We start from the raw sequence: 21,056 nt of genomic DNA on the forward strand, positions 1-21,056 counted from the left end.
ATAACTTCTTCCCTTATATAGGAAGGTGAATTGAGTTTCTGTACTGTAAAAATTTCTTAGACTGCTAAATTGGTAATTCATTGTCAGGGACTTTTTCCGCCACCTTTCTCCTAGTGAAAATGATCTCCAGCTCCAGGAAAGTGGCATTGCTGTGTTGTGGGTACAGAGAACCGTTGATGTAATCCTAAGCATACAGGATTCAGTGCAATTTTAATTGGAAAATGTGACACTTTGGCAAGTTGATCAGCCCTTAGAAATCAAATGGACAAACTAAAGGCTTGTGTGGGCTGCAAAAAGGATTAGATTAGTATTTTTTTGAGACTTAAATGCTTAGCAGTTGTAGGTGTCACTGGATAACAACTGTTTCAACACTAACTACTGACATGATTATTTTTTTGGCTTGGCAGTTGGAATAATAATGTTTAACTTACACCTTATACTTAATTTCTTTATTCTGTAGCCACTTAATTTGTCAGTTTGTAGTTCATGACAAGACAAGATGTACCTCTTCCTTTAGAGAAAGAACATGGTGGTGTAATCTTTCTGTTGGTCCAAAACCACTGATGAAGTAAAATTCAAGAAAACTTCTTTCTCCTCCTCTGTAGTTTGGCTAACCCTTAGACTCCTGAGACCCTGGTACTTGTTCTGAAAATGTACTTCACTTTCTTACCTTGTACATGAAGCTTGTCCCACTGGTACTGTTGTTTCTGGTGACTGCCTCTGAGAAATGCCACTGACTTCCGTTGATACTGCTTCTGTGGAATTACTGCTTCTGTATTCCACAACGGGAGCTGAGGAAGAAGAGTGAAGACGTGTCTTTGGTAGGAAGAGTAAGAAAGGAAGACAACAGACTAGTGGTTTAAACTCCAATCTTAGACAAACAGCAGTGCGTGTACGAGATGCAGCTGTGGGGTTTTTGTCTCCATTCCTAAGTTGGTACTGTCCTGTACCCCTTACCCAGTGTGAATGTGATCCTTAATGTCCTTGCCTGCAGCAGTCCTTCTGTTATTTTAAGAGCAAAGCCTAAAAAAACCTAAGAGATAAAATATCTTTGTCCTCTGGTCATGGAGTTTGTCTGGATTTAGGCTGTAAAAAGGAAACACAAGCTATGGGACTTGAGTGGGATTTTAGGTCATTTGAAAACTGCATCTTCAGTTCATGAAAGCTACATTCTTTGACATCAAAATTTTGGAATTAAAGTTAAGCTGAATCTGGTAGGAAATGCTTGAATTGTTGGGGAAGGTTGTCAAAAAGGTAGACGGATAGTCAGCAACCTTAACTCGGCAAGATGTTGGTTGTATTTGTTTCAGGGCAGACTACTGATGTGTAGCATTCAGACAGAGCATAAATAGGGGTTGTATGTATTCAAACTCTTGCGAGCTCTGGCTGCAAGAGATTTTGACTCAAGTTTGCTTTTTGGGAGCTGTGTTGTCGCTTCCGCTCAGCTGCAAGCTCAGCTTCCTCTGCTGTGGAGGGGATCAACTGTTTCTGTGTGGCCAGCGTTTGCTGAAGCCAATTCTCAGCTGGCTCTGTAAATGCCCGAAATCAGCAGCCTTCAACTTTTGTTGTTTGCCTTTTAAAGATGGTGAAGTCGATCACTGTTGTGAAGTTGCCAGCATCATTGTAGGAATTACAAGGTGGGACTGTAGTTCATTACTGCTCTCCTGGTTTAAGGTACTTGGGGACAAAGAGTTGGCTTATGAGTGTGAAAGGAGAACTTTATCACCAAGAAGCTCTAGATGAAGTTTGTTATTTTGAGCACTTAAACTCGTGGGTGTTTTTTTTTCCCCCCTTCTGCTTCGCTGAATAAATTTCAAGTTGGAACTAGAACTGTTCTATTTTCCTACTCCCTAATGAAACAACATGCTCCAAACATTGAAACTGCATTCTTACATCATCCATAACCTCAGGCTTGAGATGGGTCATCTGACCTTTTCATCAAAACTGTGAGTTAAACATAGGCCCGTTTTGGTAAGGGAATGTAATTTTTAAATACAGACACTTTGAGGTTCTGTTGCATGCATGCTTCATGTTAAACTTTGAGCTTACTTTAGGAAGAGAAATCTTATCTGAGCTGGGTTTGTAGTTGCTGAAGTTTGTCAGCATCAAGGCTCTTCAGAAGACAGCCTTATCTGTCTCTAAATGACAGATTTATTCTCTGTTCTTCAAAACCACATCATGCACTGCGGAATGTCATCCATGTGGTCTGAACGAAAGGGCTCTTTCATCTAGGTATGAACCTATTTTATTCAAAGCTTATGTCTTTTAAGTGTTTTTTTTAACTACAGAAAGTAAAAAATGCTTACAAGTAGGATGGCAGTGCTGTTTCTTTGTGATTCCTCGTCAAGAAATGAACATGGACAAATAGAACCTCACAAAGCTAGAAAGCCTAATGTCAAGAAATACAGGCAATCTTGAGGAAAACTTCAGTTTGAAGCAGGTGGCTGTTCTTATTTTCTCACCTCGACAGTTTAATATCTTCTTCCATATGCTTGTGGAGCAAGATAACACAAATTAGTTCTTCACCTGTAGGCTTGTTTGATAGCTGAAATCACGTGGGTGTCACTACCTGTTGTCTTCTCTCATCGTGGTATGAGTCTCCAACTGTGTGTGGTAGGGGATTGCTTCATGCCTGAGAGCTTTGTGCCTTCTTGGTGATCTCTGCAAGGACAGATACTGCACGATACAGAAAAAGTTGACAAGTACTTCTAAATTTGAAGCATTGTTCTTATAACAGATCTGCCTATAGTTTTTCAAGGCACTATAAGAACAACATGATACATTACACTGAGGTTGCAGACACTGGAAATTCCTGTTAACGTGGAGAAAATGAAAAGTGGAAAAAGGAAAAAATGGAGATTGTGGTTCTAAAGTGTCTGTTATGCTGTGATAAGTTTTGGTGTAATATCACTACTTTTGGCTTGGTGTCACGTGATCTGGCATAGCTCTTGTATTCCAGGTGCTGGGCTGTGTCCTGAGGCATGTGGAAAATAGTTTCACGTGCTTACGGGAATAGAACATACCAAAAGGAGCAATCTAGAAATAGTCCAGGCTGGTCAGGGAGTTGGTATTTAAGATGCCTGTCTGGTATATGTCTGTCTTCTAATTAAGAGCAGTGTTTTGGGGTGGGGAATATTCTTTCTTTTGGGGTTTGATGTAGGGTGTTTGGTTTTGTTTTGTATGGCGCACCAACTGAAGTTAATGAATAAACAGTGTCTGTGTACGGGTGCCTTTAAACCAGGGAGTCTTGTGCTTCAATGGAAGCCTGGAAAATTTCTGCAAGTTAGGAAGCAGCACTCACTCTGCTGGTCTTGAATCACTGTCCAGCAGAATCTGATGCTACATCTGCTCTCTCCAAACCCTCAATCCAGAGTGGAAAAGCAGAAAACACTAAGTTTGGAGTCCTATTTCTGGTTCTAGTGTCACAGGAAAGGAATTCCTGAAACTGCATGTCTTGCCTCTTATAGATTTGGTTCTTTTTGAGGATCTCAGGGATGCTGAATGGAGATAGAAATGAGAGCAGAACCTCACTTTCAGAATGTTTTAGCTTTTGACTTCCAAACTTGGGCAGCTCTGGCCCTGCTGTGTGTAGATGATGGTGGGAACTAAATGCTTCAAGGAATGTAGCCCCCTTTGTTCCGACATGTTATTTAGTGCTAGCTATTGCATCAGCATTATATTTTGAACAGCATTTATTTTTCAGTAGAACTGTAGAATCATTGAGGTTGGAAAAGACCTCTCAATTGCCTAGTCCAACCATCAACCCATCCCCACCATGCCCACTAACCACATCCCCCACATCTACGTGTTTCTAAAACACCTCCAGGAATGGTGAATCCACCATCTCCCTGACCAGCCTGTGCCAATACCTCACCACCCTTTCAGAGAAGCAAATCTTCCTAATATCTAACCTGAACCTCTTCTGGTGTGACTTGAGGCCATTACCTCTCATCTGGTAAAAACTGAAATTTCCTCAAGTACTGGAAGAGGGGAACTAACTTCTCTAAAGTCAGCAGGGGTTTGTTAGGGAAGCCAAACTTTACTGACAGCGCAGTCTTGCGGTTTATCTCATCTATCAAAAAGGCATCCTGTGCAGCCAGTGCGATGGGCTTGGGGGAATCCTCTGATAAGCAGTGTACATTCCTCCTCAAACACTAACTGCCTTCTGAGTCTGTGAATATCAGTTTGCACAAATACATCAATGAGAATCTCTTAAAATGATGTCATGTTCTAGTAGGCTATAGGCAGATAAATATGCTTAGATCAAGTTTGAGGCCACAAGTAGTCTTGTTTAGAGTTTTGCTGGGTAGCAGTGTGAGTGAGACAGCAATGCAGGGCTTGCAGAGTCGGAGGTATCAGCACCGAGGCTGTTTCGCAGCTCATGCTAGCTAGATGCACAGGACTGTGAATCAGAAATCATAGTGACTTTGAAAATATTACTTGCTTCACAAACAGGCTAGGAGTGACTTGGTTGAATTTCTGTGGTCTGGCCCACAGCCAAGGGTTTTCTTAACCAGCCGCAGGATCAGGTTTTCTTTATATATCAGGTAGCGAAACAGCCAGGGAGCCAGTTTGCTTATAGTATAATGTATATACAGAACTGTGGGACTAAGATTTAGGATCCCAGATACGATACTATCATCCTATTAAAAAAAAAAAAAAAAAAAAAAAGTCCTTTTTTTATTCAGTAGATCTTTAAATTTTATCCAGCATACGTACTGCAACATTCATAACCTGTGTGGTTTCTTGCAGGAGACAAATCCAGAGGCTAACTTCTGCCTGTTTTCTGTGCAAAATGTTCTATCTCAAATGGAAATTGAAATGGTTCTTAAGAGAAGAGCTCTGAGAAGTGTGCTTGCCAACTCAGGGAAGCTGCTTGCTTGCTTCAAATCCAAACAAAGACCAGACAGGATATATTTGAAAGCCCTTTTTCATGATTCAGATCACTTGTCCTAGTTTCCAGAGGCTGACTTCAATAATGCACATTTGAGGCGAACAATGGGGTATGTCAGTATTTGTTCTACCTCTTCTCTACTTAATAACATCCCAGTCCCATTATTTTATCCCTCCTCTCTTCCCATTGTTAAATAGCTTGATTCTGTCAGGTTGAATAAATATCTAAATTCTGTCTGCTGGAGAATTGCTCGGTTTCATCAGCAGATATAAATGGCCCATGATTTCTAGAAAATGGAGCAGCACATTGTTGCTGTCTTTGCCTGTCTGTGGGCTGCCCCTCTGTACAGAGCCACTAAATTGGAAATGAAGGGATGAGAACCACAGCTCCTGGATTCTGTGGGCTGCACCTTTTATGCTCTGAATGAGTATGCAGTTGTGTGAGCCTGGCACCCGTGGGCTATACTTTGGCCACCCATGTGTTCATATATCACAGATGATGGTAAAATAAATTGTTTTAACTGCTGATTGCTGCAGACATGCTGAAGTAGCATGTCGTATTTCGTGAATATGATTTGAAGCTAATGAAGCAGATCGGAGAGAAGCAGCCTTTTACATAATGCCATTGCTTCAGCACTAATATGACTAATCTGTTTGGACAAGTAACGATGAACTTCTGAATGGCTTATTGCAGGATGCTTGAGTAACTCGGTTAGAAACAACAACCTTTGTGTTGGCACGATAATCTCCTTTTTGTAAGAACAAGTGGCTGGGTTCTTTTCAAAAGCGTACTATTTTTGTTTCAGAGCAGTGGGATGACAAGTCTTGGGGCAATGCTTTAATAAAATGGAAAAAAAAAATCAGGCGAACTTCATTATAATTGCAGGCTGGAAGATGTTATTTGGATCGTCTGTGGGTACAGAAGCGGGTAGGATAGAGCTGGGGATACACAGTGACACAGGAGGTGTGTTGGGGATAGATAAGGCTGATAATGGCCACCCATAGAACATTTTGCACCTTGCACCTAACCATGTTTAGGTATGTGATAATTTAGCCTTAAAGAAATAATAAAGAGCCTTAAGTTTTAGCATGCTCTAGAAAGAAACTGTTAGTCCTCTGTTGGGTAGTGCAGCGGTTGGATATTTTTCTACTCCAGGAATTCACTGGCTTAATTTTACCTTGCTGTATTACCTTTTTGTGTGTACAGTGCTAGTCTTTTAGTGTAATAAGTAATGTAGAAGGGTGAATAATACTTGGTCTGAATCCACTGTCTTCTCTGTTCATTGGTGGAGTGTGTCTGCGTGCCTGCTTTAATGTGTTACTTCTGATGTGCAGTTCTGTGGTGCTCACTGACCTTCCTGGAGAAGAGACAATACATCAAATGCCCTGTATATTAAATAAAACATGGGCATCTGTCGTATTTACAGAATTCTGTTAAACTGAAGCTCTCTTTTGTCGGTAAGTGTGACATAGGTGCTTTGAATTTCTGTTGAAACTGGAACCTCATGAGAAGGCAGTATACATACCAGAGGCAAGCTTTTCCCACTTGGGTGGGAATAATGAAGCATCAAAGGATCTTGCAGCATTCCCTATTTTTCCTGTCTGGTGTGGCCTTTATTCTTGTCAAAGGAACATCTGCAGCGTCTTGCAAGTGCAAGTCCTGCATTTGGTATCATCTTTTATCTTTCACTACGTGTAGATTTGTGAAAGCACTTAAAAGTGTTTTGTTACTGTTTTGTTTTAATTAAATAATGAATTTTCTACTGTCATGTAGCATTGCTCGTCTTAAGCGTAAGAAAGTAGTACATAAAATGTTGTGGGTCATGTGGCCTTATTTAACAGGAGTACTGTTACTTTCTTCAGAGTTGTTTAGATAAAGCTGAAGGTGACTTGATAAAGATTATTCGCTCTTTGGAAAGGATGGATTTCCAGAATGCACTGTTTTCATTATTGCAGTCTTCTGGCCAGATATGCCCCTGAAACTGCTGCTGAAACATTTTTAGCTTTCAGCAGCCTTCCTTTATGGAAGAGATATGACCCTGATCCATCTTTAGGATGATTACATTTAGTCACGGGGAAACTATCTGTTGCAACTATTTCCAAGAAATATGAGCTATTGGTCTGAGGTTATCATTGTGACAGTTCTTAGTTGAGACTATAATGCTTGCAAATAGATTTTGAAGGAAGTCTGACTGTGTAGAATTCTATTTACTTTGCTCCCAAACAGATTTTCTCCTAATGAGAGTTGGATGAACACAGCTGCTCTACTTCAGATTGCATTGAAAGCTTTAGAAGTAATTTCGTCTGCATGGATTTTTTTTTTCCTGAAATGGTGAATAAAACAAAATCTAGAAGGCAAGGAAAGCTGGTGAGAGAAGTTAGCATTTCAATCCATTATCCTGAGGCCTAGCACAGTGAGTTGAAATCACTTCCATGCTCTCCACAAGCAATCTTTACTAAGGGAACATGAGAATTTTTGTTGCATTTAATCCTGTGCGGCAAAAATGTGATACCACCTATGGATTCAGAATGTCTCTTTTGCATTAGTTTAAGTCGTCCTGGGAAAGCATATCTTTGTAGTTATGTCATAATTGCTTCCAGTAAAAATAATAACATAGGGATCTTTTTTTTGAGTAGTAGTCGTCTTCATTCTGGCTTTAAAATTCCTAAGTTACATAGGCTTGGCAGTTTCAAATTGAGTTGATAAGTCCTTTCAGTGCTTGATTAGGAAGCAAAGCAATTCATCCAGAAAAAATTTGTTTGCTCTAAAGATCAGGTGCTGGTAGATCCATGAATTTGTTTTCCAAAAATGGTTAAATGATTTTGAATCCATGTAAAGTCCTTGGACTCTTAACTACTTCTGATTCAGTGAGGCAGGACCGTGTGACAGCTGTTAGCACTTTCCTGAAGCCGAAATCTCCAAGTAAGTGGTTCAAACAAAGCCTGTTTTTTGGAGAAGGGTGGTTTTTGTTTTTTTATCTCCTGAGCAAGTTCTGGTTGGCTTTTTGTACACGTGTGAGTGTTAGAATGTACTAGCTGTCTCTGCAGAGCTGTCTTACAAATTCTAGCACCTTTTTTTTCCCAAAGCTTTGCTAAATATTTTTTGCTTCCTTTTAATTTTGTTGTGACAACTGTTCAGTTTTTTCAAATTGTGAAACCTGTCAAGCCCCCATGACGTGTGATACGACAGTCTCAGTTCTTGATTGAGCTGTGATCTAATCATCATGCGTTTTGCATCATTTCCCCATCTGGAGTACTGTGTCCAGGTGTGGAGCCCTCAGTACAAGAAAGACGTAGAGATCTTGGAAAGGGTCCAGAGGAGGGCGACTAAGATGATCAGGGGGCTGGAGCACCTCCCCTATGAGGACAGGCTGAGGGAGTTGGGCTTGTTCAGCCTGGAGAAGAGAAGGCTGCGGGGTGACCTCATTGCAGCCTATCAATACCTGAAGGGAACCTACACCCAGGAGGGGAGTAAACTCTTCAGAAGGGCTGACAACAGCAGGACGAGGGGAAATGGATCCAAGTTGAAGGAGGGAAGATTTAGGTTGGATGTTAGGGGGAAGCTCTTTACAAGGAGAGTGGTTAGGCCCTGGAACAGGCTGCCCAGGGAGGTTGTGGATGCCCCGTCCTTGGACGTGTTCAAGGCCAGGTTGGACGGGGTCCTGGGCAACCTGATCTGAATGTGTATGTTTGGTGGCCCTGCTAGGCAGGGGGGTTGGAACTACATGATCCTTGAGGTCCCTTCCAACCCGGGTGATTCTGTGATTCTGTGATTTTTACCAGGAATTCCAGGTAGCTTCAGAAAAGCAGTCTGTCATACTAAGTAAAACTCAACCTTAGTTTATGTGGTAAGCTTTAGGATGGGACTTGGGTTGGTTCATTGCCACTGAAACCAACTTATGGAGAGACAGTGGTGAATTCTGTCCTGTGACTGACAAAATTTGAAACAGAAGCAGAGAAAATAGGAGGAAAATAGCAGTATTAATTAACAGCAATTAAAAGCAACAGTTGAAATTCTCTCCAAGAGCAGAGGGCAAAAAACTTGTGGGAATTACTTTTGCTAAAATGCTATGTAGTATAAATTTTTGCATACCATTACAGTGCTTGCTCAGAGCTTCTCTATTTGTCAACAGTCAAGGCAATTGTACATTTCAATAGGAAAATGATGAAGTGAATATGAACCAAAATGTTGTTAAACTTAATGGATTCTCAGATTAACAGCTCTCATGAAAATATTTCAGTGGAGCAGCAAGACAAATTATGTCTAAACAGCTTTTTGTGCTATGACTTAGTATGCAAATGGGATGAGGTAAACTATCCTTAACTACATTTCAGGTCATTACTTGGCTTACTTTGCTTCAAAAGCTAGCAGGAGGCCAATGTATGGAAACTCAGAGTTGTGAGTAGGATTTAGAGCAAGGCAGACTGGGGCAGTTCCCCATGTGAGGGTGACAACCGTTCCTGGCCCAGTTTTAACTCAGAACAGGTTTGGTTGTTTGGGCAGTGGTATCTGACTGAGCAGCTATTCCCCATTTTTCTTTGGGGAACCAGCATTGGTGGGGAGCAGGGGGATTTCACCAGGCTTGGTGTTTTGCCTAGCACTCTGAGATATGTTTGCCAGTGCTGGTTGAGGCTTACGAGTTTATTGTGTGGGCAGAGTAATGGACCCTCTCTGGGGACTTAGCCCAGTTCCCCATGTCCTGCAGAATGCTGCAAGCAGCATCAGCCTTCTGGAACAGCAGAGCAGGCTTAATATCAGTTGCAGTTGATAAAAATTAGTTTGTCTGATTTGTTTTGCAGTGTCCTCTTTTAGTGATGTCTCTTCTTGTATGCTTTCACATGTAATATGTGAGGCAACATATCCTCTTTTGAAGTATTTTCTTCTTGCTTGTTTTTGCATAAGATTTAGAGGAATATAAAATCATGCATGTATCCTTCATTTTTAGGCTTCTGCATATCCAAAAAATAATGAAACACAGGGAAAATATTGGGTTTTCTTCATCTTTTACTATTTCTAGGAAAACACTCAGCTGAACACTTCCGTATGATTTCAGCTTAAGTCTCATTGTCCTTTCTGCAGCCAAAGGTGAACTGTCCAGCTATGGGAGATCTCTTCCTACTTCACATTCCGCAAAATTAAATCATCCATTAAGTCAGTTCACCAGGCAGCACCTTACATTAAAAATACATGCCAGTCTGAATAGTACTGTTCTGAAGTAAAATAAAGTAGCATCAATTTGGAGGTTGGCAACATGTTTCACATTTGGTACCCAACACGCTTTTCTTGTGCAAAGTAAATAGGTGTAATTAACTTCCAAGATTGTTTTTTCCCCTAACAGTAAATTTCACTGAACAGATTTGTGTTACTCCAGCATTAGAAATGAAATGAAAGTGCCATTTATACATAGATTAAACAAAAAAAGAAGCCAGCTTGCAAGTATAATGCATTCTTGCCCTCTTCTTTTTTTGCTGGAGTGGAGATAGAGATGTAGAACATGAATTGTGTGGGGGAGAAAAACCTTCAGGAGTCTTAATTCTTCCTCAAAACTGATTGAGTGAGTAGAGAAAAAGCTAGTGTTTAGGGAGAGAGTTTTCAAAATCTATCCAAATGGCTCTTCAGCTTAATCCTGTGCGTGTTTGTGGATGAGATAGCATCATGAACTTTTCCTGTGCTTTTTTTTCCTGACAGTGAGCTTCATGCATGTTCTAGAAGGGTCAGATCTAGCAGTGATTTCTGAAGGAGGCCGTTATGTTACGGTTGTGTCCAGCAGTACAGCAGAGCTGTGGAAAGGCAAGGCGAAGAGAAGGGTTCTCATCCATGCTTACACGTTCCTTCTCGCTGAGTTCAGTACGTTGGTTGCTGAGATTGCATAGCAGAGGATTTTTGCTTTTGGAGTATGCTTGTAAAATCGAGACATTTGCATTCCAGTGCACGGAGGTAACTTGTGAAATGACTTTCAGGGAAATAAATGTGATGTGATCTCTTACTTCATAAGAACCCAAACACTTAGACAATTGAACTGTCAGAGTGGGTGGATCAAAACAGAGCCCGCTTACATAAGGTCTTGCATATTTTAGTTTTTATTGTGATTGCTTACAGGATGGAGGGTTCAACACAGATTTAACAAGATTTAGATACGTTATGCTTAAAATGCTGTACTTTTTGAGAGGGAGGAGGAATGTTGGGGGTTTGTTTTCTTTGAGAGGAGGTTACATGCTAGTATTGGACATGGATCGGGTGGTGGGACAGTTGGAGTTTCTCTGCTTTTTCTGAGTACACAATTTAAATGGTGTCTTTGAGCCACAATATTTTTTTTCCAATGGTACAGAAAGCACTCATTTCTGTGACAGAACATTGAAACATTACGGTCTGACCGCAATCAATATACATAAACAGACTTTCTTGTGCTTTGTACTGAGCGTTATCCAGCTGGACTGCTCTTCTGCCTTGATATTGAAAGGTCTTGTCAAATGCCAGTAAAGTTGCTCAGTGTTAAGGGTAGATTTCTCAGGTGTGTGGTTGGGCACTTCAGACTCACTTGGGTAATAGCCAGAGAGCTTTGCTGAGTAGCCCCAGCTGCAAATTGGCCCTGCCAGTGTTGTGCAGTGTACTCGGAGTGAATGCTTAGGGACCTCTTTCTAAAATTGAGCCAGGGTTAGTTGTACTCTAAGTTCACAGGGTTGTTTTTAGCACGCTCGCTTTCCTGTCAAAACTGAATTTTGATCTTGTTTTAATTTTATCTCAGAACTTCTTGCCTTAGAAGTGGCTTCAGGAGCTCTTAATTGGGACTGTGTGCTTGAAAACTGGACTCTTGCACAGGCTTTTTCTTCTTTTGCTGTGGATGTGAGAACTTTCAGCATTATACTTAAAGGGGTGTGTAACATAAAAAGGGAATTCTGAATTCTTACATTCGGAGTGTTTTATGAGCTAGCACTTACAGTTGTACTTTCATGGACCCTTGCAGCGCCCTGGACAGAAAACTGATGAGTTTGGGATGACTCATGTGTAATGGTTTATTTTAATTCAGGGGGAATGGAAAAAGCCAATCTCTTCTGGTTTTTCTGTTTTTCCTGCCCTTTGTAATGAAGCTGTATGACATGCGCCTGCAGACAATTCCCGTATGCTATCCGGTTACTTCTAGTCTCCGTTGTGGAAAAGAGAAGAAAGTGGCAATTCTGATATCTGGCAACATGCGGTAAATCATCTCTGCCTCGGTTTCCAGGAGTAGAAAGGCACTGAGAAAAATGTTCCCTTTCATGTTTCTTTGTGATTCTTATCTCACTCCCCACTGTTTCTTTCTTCTCCAACTTTAGAAAATCAGCTGTTCTCTCCTTGGGTTTATTTTTCCTCAGAAATGTGCTCTGAAGTACAGAGTTCTTATGTAAGTTGCCTTTTACTAGTGCGTATTTGCATGCATTTACATACACATTTAATGTATGTCAACATAATCCAACCTTTGTCATGTAAAATTAAAAACCGAACACTTGAATGACGAGTCAATTGAGAGAGGATCAACTGGGCACCTTCAGCAATTGAAACACCTTGTCAGCTGTCAGCAGACTGAAATCAAGGTAGTGAAGCTTTGAGGGCAGCTGTTGCTCCAGTTTCTGTGTTTCCATCATCCATATTTCTGCACAACTCTTTGCAGATGCTGTAAAGAGAAAAGTTAAGGAGGGCAGGAACACTTACATAGCAAGTTGGGCTGGATGGCTTTAAAGGATGGAGTAGGACTGGCTTACAGAGACATTGCTCAGCTGGAATTCCTTCTGGTCATTGCATTGAAATCTTATGTTAATGAAATTGTATTAGAAATATTTAGTGTTTAAAACCAACAGGTATTTTGTCTGACTAATATGCTTACGCTTTTTTTTGCCTTCTGGTAGCTTGAAGTGGCTGTTCTGTTTTTACCTACAATTTCCATTGTTTATTTATTTGTTAGGTAATGCTTGGTGGGTGTTGACAGTTTTAAATCTGATCTTTTTAAAGTCCTAAACTTTGAAGGGACTTTACCAGACAGCATTTAACATCTTAAAATACTGTTTGATTTTAAAATTTGGGATTTTTATGTTAGACCTAATTGATATGTGCTAGTAATAGCTTTGTAATACTGCACAGAACTGCTTTGACATAAGATGCTCATCAGCTGGGTCCTATAATGAAACTTGCATTTAGATTTTGATCTGTACAATAGTGCTGGTACAGTAATCTATTGTAGGAAGTGTCATACTTAAATGCTTTAACTTCATAGGAATGTAGATCACCATATGCTTTTAGATATGTTGTGGAATACCAAATTTAATTTTTTCTAATGAAAGAGCAGGTAGAAAATCTTCTTACTTGGAACTTGAATACATTTAATGTGCAGAAATAGTTTAATCATCTTGAGGTTTATGGCATTTTAGTCTAGAATACATCGACAGCATTTGTATTATACGTGACATTCATATTAAACAGTGCTTAATTTAGTGTGCTCAAAAGTTCTTGTTCCTCTGTAGCTGTGTATTTAAAATATTTGACTGTCTACATATTCCAGCCTCAGGTTAAGGCAGGTAAATATTGGACTGTGGGGAGCTTTGCTCAACTTCTGCTGGTAAGGAGCAGAGATTTCTTTGTCGTAATGCTGAGGCATATAGATGAACTTCGAACTTCTGCCAGGGGCTGTCATTGTTCCTCCTCTGAGAAGCGTGCATTCAAGTAGTTATTTTGAGCTTACTTGCTGCGCTTCATGCTGAGCATCTAATGCTGATAAAACCTGAAAGCTACTGTTAGCTTCAGTGGAGTCATCAGTGCAACTTTGTTCTTGAATTCCATCAAGGCTCTGGCTTTGCCTAGAACAGTTGGTTAGCTCAGAGCTTTTGCCAGTACAGCAATTACATTAGACTTGGAATGCCAAGGATTTTACTCTGCGTGTGGCTTTATTGTGCTTTGGGGTTGTGGTAACTAGAAGTCAGTTTTGCATGACTTCACAAGCAGTGCATTTCCAACGTTCTCTTCAACTGTGCTTTGTGGGGATTGAATTGGGGAAGAAAGGGGAAAGGTGAATTCTGCAGACCTTGGGTCCTATCCTACTGAAGTTACGCTTTTTTCCAAGTTGTGATACCACTAGCATATTTGTGAAACATAACTTTTTGATCCTATCTGTTCAATTTTCATTTTTTTTTTTTTTTAGTATTAGTGCATGCAGTTGGAAATGGGTGCAGAAAGTTGGATTTCCATCCTAATCATGGATAGCATGAAATATGTTGATAAAGTAGTCTTGGAATTACAGAAAATATTTGTCCCTCTATCTGATCACATCTCTTGTATTAGATGTGTGCTGCTGTAAACTTATTTTAAGCCAAAACAATTGGTAGAATATCTCACTGAGGAACTTCTTGAACATCTTTATTAAATGAATCTGAAGTTCAAGACGAGAGGGCTGTTTTAGGCAGTACTTCCTGGAATCCTGGATACCAGTAACATAGGTTTTTTTATAGCCCTGTTCAAGCATGGGAGAAAGAAGACTTCTCCTGGTGGTTCAGTTATCTTTTCTCTGCAGAAGAGTGGTATGGTGCTTTCCCAATTGAGTTTTATTACTGAAGGTGATTCTTTATGAATGGAACTTCATGAGCCCTCTTCAAACTGAAGCATTTAATTATTTGGGTGTAGTACTAGAGTTTAACTTACACTTCATTGTTTCTAATGCAAGCAAAAGTGAGTGTATCAAGTGTGCTCTGAGTGTTGTAGTCTTTTATTTTTTTTTCCTGAAACAGCCCTGTCTGCCTGCATGCAGCTTGCTTAAATTTCCTGTAGACAAGTGAGGAGAGCGGCAAGTGCATTGGGCTGAGCTTAAGTGTGGAGACCTGTTTCAGCCACAGGAGTGCTCTGCAGGGAAAGCTGAAGACTGGATGAAGAGTTTAAGAGTAGGTGGGTTTTAAGTAAGCCTTTGGGATGTGTTCTTTGGCTTTTGTTTACTCGTGCTATACTGTAACTGATAAAAAGCTTCAAAATACTTAAGATCTGCAATTCATTTGTTAAGATGAAAGCAATTGGACTCCAAGGCTTTAGATCTTCTGCCTCTGCACAGTAATCCAGATGAACTTGTGCTGCTTGCTTTTAATTGCAGGCAGCATCCTGTTCACCATTGCACCTAGATCATCCTGGCACTGAAGTCGTGCTATGTCAACAATGAGTCTAAGCATGTTCTGCTGAATCACTGTTCCTTTTAATTCCCTCAGAAGCTATTGGCAGGCTGATACTGAGATTTTGATACTATGCTTATTGGAACCATTTTCCTCTGAAGGAACACCCAATACCTGATAGAAATACTGCTAAATCTAGCTTGCAATGTCTTTTTAATGGTTTATACCATGTTTTCAGGTCTCTTGTGTGGAAGTAGTGAGAATAAGACATAGGAAATGATTAAGTGAACTTGGAGGGGAAAAAAAAACAGGGAGAGTTACTTTCTGTACTAAGAAATTCATTTTTTTCTTCTAGTGAGGATTTAATCAGGATTATTGCTATAGAACTGGTGACTGTGTTTTATTGCATCATATCACACAGTGATGATTCCTGTCTTTAAGGATGATCTTTGAGTAAAGTTAAGCTTCATAAAGACTGAAAGCCTGTCTGCCTTCTACTCTGTTTTGTCTCATAGAGAACATTTCAGAAAAACCTGAATTGAGACAGTAAAAAAAAAACAAAACACTTTGTGTCTCAGGTGAAAAGTTGTCAGGCTTCAAGTATTAGGGCTCGAACTGCTAATTTCTAAAGAAATAAATCACTTCAGCTTTTTCCCCAGTTCTCATATTAATACAGAGAGCACCAAAATGCTGCAAAAGTCCGTGCTAATAGTTACATGCCCATAGAAACAGTGTGGTGATGTCTGAGTCCCTGTTCCACAGAGCAATACAGAGTCAATCAGCAGTGTTAAATCCTGTAGGAATTTGTAAGAGTCTAAGCAGATTTGAGTGCAAAAATTCAAGTTCTTAGTTTTGGACTGGTTTTGCTAGTTAAACTTTACCTTATAAATGCTTGATCTGTTATCTTTGCAAAAACATCCTTTGATTGCTGATAGATGCTATTAGTTGAATTCTTGGTATTGAATATAAATAAATGTAAAACCTGCTGATTTTGAACTTTTGTTCTTAAATTATAAGTGTGAGTTCTTCAGCAAGGAAAAAAAAACAATTAGCATGTGAACTTTCTAAGTAGGCTTTCTTCATATATTTTTTTTTAATAAAAATGAGAACAGTGCAGTAATTTGGGGATTTTTACTTGTGGTTTTTGTGCTTTCTGTGCTTGCTCCCTTTTTTATTTTATTTTTTGTTTAAATCCACCTCACTGCTTTATTTTTACACATCTCATTGCACTGGGACCTTGCCTGAAGTCATCACGACTACGCTTAGTGTGACTACAGTGAAAAGGGAAGCAACCTTATATTACTGAAATGCTTCAAAAGTATTTCAGGAAATAGCTTTCTCTGTGTTTAATTAAAGGATTTGGGCAGAAGTAGAAATCTGCAGAAGAATCTGGTAGTAAGGGTTCAGGAATGGTTTACCAGCCTCTACTTGCTGTGTACTAAGAGATATGGTGTAGTAGGGAAGTATTGGTGGTAGGTGCATGGTTGGGCTTACATGATTTTGAAGGTCATTTCTTTTCCAATCTTGGTGATTCTACGCGTGTGGTGGTTGTGTGTTGGGGGTCTATAGGAAAGTCTGGGGCAAGGTTTTTCCCATAGTCAGAGGAATGGTATTCCAAGTAGGCACTGAGAATCCACTTTCTCTGTTGATTTCACCACCTCAGCTGGGAAACCAGCTGGCTTTCCTCACCAGATTCCAATATCTTTAAACTGGTTCTTGCTTTTGACTTGAATGTGGATGGTATGGGGGGAAGGGGGAAGCAAACAACATGGTACTTGATTAGTGTTAGTGTGGGAAGTGTCTTGTTTCTGAAATTACTTACTGAAAGCCATAGGTGGGCTTAATTACATATCCTCTCCAGTAACTATGATGCAGGTTTGGTCTCCACGCGCTCTTCCTGTGTTCTCCATACAGAACTGCTCACCCTGAGGTGTTGCTGTGGCCTTTCTTTTTGGTCAGAGGGAGACAAGAAATGCAAGCAGCTTGGTTTGCCTGAAAAGGCTTAGGGACAGCTTACAGTGAGCAGCTGATGTGGTAGCGTTGATGCAGTGTTGGCCTTAGGCCAAGGGCTTGGCCATGTGCAGATGAGAATATTGACCTCTATTGCTGGCCCAGCTGCAGCTGAAAAAGACCATCCCTAAGTCAGGGCTGAGACTGAGTCCTTCAGTCCCTTCTGAAAAGCCTTGAACTTGGACACTGTTGCTACTGAGCAATTCAGCCTTTGATACCATTAGTACCTGAGAGTGCTCAGCGAAGGCAGCCTGGTCCTCCCTGTGAGCTGCCCAGCTGTGCTCAGAACTGCTGGCTTTCATTCTGTCAGACCAACGTTAGCAATAAAAATAAAAGCTGCTGCACAGAAGTGAATGTGTCTCTTATGGCAACTCTTTCCTCCACTCTTATTTTGGTAATGTCTTAAATAGTTTTTTAGAGGCAGACTTCATTGGCTGTACTTTTCTAACAGGGTGGAATAGTAACTTGCAACTTAATCAGCCATAGAGCTTTGAGAGCTTTCTCCTACAAATATTCTTCATGTCCCATAATGAGCTGGTGGTAATATATTCCATATGCCTTCAATTGCTAGGATGTAGAGCTCTACTTAGTATCCAAAGCAAGTGGCTGTGGGTATTTAGTAAGATTTGAAGGCTTTGCTCTAGGTAAGAGTCACTGTGTGGTGCAGTGGTGGCTTCCTCGAGCTGCTTGTTGCCAAGTCATCATGTTTTAAGATCACTGAAGGGTGTCTGTCCCATCCATGCTTCTTGTGAGTGGTTCATGGTTCTAGAGAGCTGTCCTACCGTTCTGATCAAATTCCCTGTTTCTCTCTGTCCTTGTTTTAAATACCAGTAGTTTCCCTCCAGGACTTAGGACAAGCTAAAACTGAGAGGAATTCAACCATGAATGTCAAGATAGCCAAATGAGTGGTCTGTTTGTAATTCCTTGAGGCATCTCCTCTAATGCTTCGTGCGGAACAAAAGTCCTGTTGTGGGTGTGCTTAGGAGCTGCAGTAGTTCTGGAGTTCTGACAAGAATGAAAAATAATCTTTTTATGGTTTCTTGCTAAAACGCTCCAACTGTTCTGGTTAGGCTTAACATTTGAAAAACATTTTCTGGTATGCAAGACTTGTAGATGTTCTGGCATATTTGTCTCCTCTCTGATCGAGGCAACAATAATTATTTTCCTGCTTTTGGCAGGATTTGAATGCGTGTTTCAAGTCACAAAGGAGCACTGATACCTTTTTATCTGCACAACTGACAGCTTCAGTATAACATCACAGGGCCCACTGGAAACTTGTCTGCTCCCTCTGGGTGTAGTTAAAACTGAAGGGAATTCATAATGTGAATCTCACACTGTCTTCTGAATCTCAAGTGGGAAGTCTGAGGCAGAAGGTGATTTCAGAGCAGATGATCCTTTTTCACCAGCAATGATAGGTTGCTTAATTGATGTGTGGTGGTGGCACTGATGATACTGGTAACTCGTGCCCTTTGATCCTTGGCCTAAAGGTATTCTGGTGAAGTTCTCATTGTCCCATCCCTTCTGTATCTGGTTAGGGAAGAGGTCATTTGCACTAATTGCTGGGGCCTTCTCATTGGCTTATTTTCCAAGTCGTAAAAAGCACGGGTACACGTGAGTCTTCTTTTTCTTCCTGCTCCCTCGGTGCCAGCGGTGTGCTCCGGCAGGAGCCGGCTGTGGGGCAGTGCGACACTCTGCCACCTGCTGCTCTCCTCGGTGAAGTGAGGAGCAGCGATCCTGGTGCTCGCTGCACCTTTCTCGAGTCCCGTTCCTCTGTTGTTGTGGCTGTAATTCCATAATCTGCTGGTGTTTCGGTTTTTCCTGCCTTTATGCTCTTTTTGCCAGCAAGTCGCTGAGCCATTAAGCACTGTTCAGGTTTATCTTTCAGTCGACAAATTTGCTTCTCTTCAATCAGCTTTTACTCTGAATTACTTGCAAAACTTCAGTGCATTTAGAGATCTTTACTTAACCTCTATTTAAAAACAAAAGAAACCAGCAGTTTCTGAAGGTTTTTTTTTAATTTGCCAGCTAATAAAGCATTTTGATACTGTTGAGTCTGAATGGTAGCAACCCTTTGGTAGGAAGAAAACTGAATGATACATGAGCTGATTGCATCTCAGGCAACATCATGTGATCCAACATCAAATGTAGGTTTTGCAAGTTATATAGTGTTGTAGACAAGAAGAGAAAGAGAGAAACCTTTTGCTATAATGAAATACACTCAATATTTTAGTTTTGTATGTTCTCATCAAGAATCTTTCAGCTTTAATGTAGCAGGATAGGCAGAATTTGTTAGGAAAACACATCTGAAGTGCTTAAAAGTTGTAGGGACTGTTGTAAAAACCTTTGTAGCTGGAAACTTTTACTCTGGTAATTGTTCCATCACATCTGTCTGTGATGTGAGAGGAAAGGACAGTTTGTACCTAACATGGAGACTTTGTGATAGCTCTGTTCTGACTTTCCTAGTAAACATTTACTAATGATGCTAATTATTAATGTGACTTGGAACTTAACTACCTCTGAATTTACCTGAAGTTTGGAAGACTTCCATTTAGATGCTACCGGGTATTTTTACAGGCCCAGCTGTACTTAACTTCATGGAGCCTAGTTCAAGAAAATAAATGGTTTAATCTGGTTCCAGGAAGCAGGCTTGTCTTCTTCCTGGCTCTTTTCCTGTAGCTCTTCTGAAGATTCTCTAATTTTCCAGCACCCTTTGTGAAGTGCGAGCACCTGCTGTCAGATCCCAGTAATCATTTTGCCAGTGCAGTACATCGGGTAATGTTACTTCTCTCTTTCTGAGTGTTCTCGTGTTTCATGCCAAGGCTGCAGCACTGCAGTGGGATCTCGTGTACTTTGTTACCCACTTAGTAATCCAACAGAATTTCTGAAGATTGGTGTTTCCCACCTAGAAACATGCCATGGGAGACAACCTTACTTGAAATATCACTTTTGAGTTGAAACTGTCCATGGTCCTGGTGACTGTTCATGTACAGCCATACTTTTGACAATTCACAGGCACTTTGTATTGCATTACAGACATTTTTATTGTCTTTTTTGTTGTGTAACAGATTATTTGATCAGGTGGTTTGCGGCATAAAGTCTATCATTCTGTACGGACTAGATAAACTATTGCTTTAGTAACCATGATTTTTGTGTTTCATATTGATTTGGCTTTTGTGTTTAGTTAGGGTTGTGTTGATCTATTTTACTCACTTGTATTCCCTAACAGTACGATGGCTTTATAAAAAATAGATATGCTCTACTTCTTTCTGTTCTGTTGGGCTTAAGAGAAGTGCTTAATTGCAGCTTCTATTGTTGGATTTGAATTTGCTTGATAATGAAGTTACTGCTTTCTTGAGGCACCTAGATTTTTATTGGCACTGAGGTTTCTCTTTTAGCTTCAAGCAACATTAACATTCTTGCAAATGCAAACTACAAGCAGGCATTGGTAGTCTAAATGATACTGTTTATTAGAACTGAGCAAGGCTTGAGGCTAACTATGCCTAGGCATTGGCTTACTAATCTGTAAGGAAGATACGGGAAGGCTACTTCTTAAGTAAGGGGTAAGAATTGACATGAGGAAGGTGAGGGTGAGGGAATTACGGTGGAGTGGCCATGTGGTAGGTGTCTCCTGTCTTAAGTAATCTGAAGGCAAGAGTAGACTCATTAAGACAAATGAGCTGTTGTATGAACAAGATTAGTAATGGCAAGTTGTAGTAATAATGTGCAGCACTTGTCACTTCTGTAGTTTAATTAGCGCTGTTCTGAAAATATTGGAATTAGGAGAGAGGATCAACTCCCTGATTTTCTGGAGAACCAATCAGTTATTAGTGCTTTGACTTATTAATTTAAGAATTTTGTTAAATGTTAGTGTAGGAAAATAAATGGTTGATCTTGCCTTGTGATTTGGAAAATACCTTAAGTTACAGTAGCCTTTGGTTCTTCATCCACGAGAAATCCTTTGCAGAGTTTCACTAGTACTGGTGTCCTTCAAGAAATCTCAACTTATTTAACTTCAACGTGATTACCTTACC

At 40.3% G+C, this 21,056-nt stretch overlaps 1 protein-coding gene across 1 annotated transcript in view; it reads left to right on the forward strand.

Moving 5' to 3' along the window:
• The window catches only part of PHLPP1 (PH domain and leucine rich repeat protein phosphatase 1), a 131,892-nt gene that overhangs the window by 51,167 nt on the left and 59,669 nt on the right, over window positions 1-21,056 (forward strand).

This window comes from Tympanuchus pallidicinctus, unplaced genomic scaffold, assembly GCF_026119805.1.
Source record: "Tympanuchus pallidicinctus isolate F22 unplaced genomic scaffold, pur_lepc_1.0 scaffold31, whole genome shotgun sequence".
NCBI classification, from domain to species: Eukaryota; Metazoa; Chordata; class Aves; order Galliformes; family Phasianidae; genus Tympanuchus; species Tympanuchus pallidicinctus.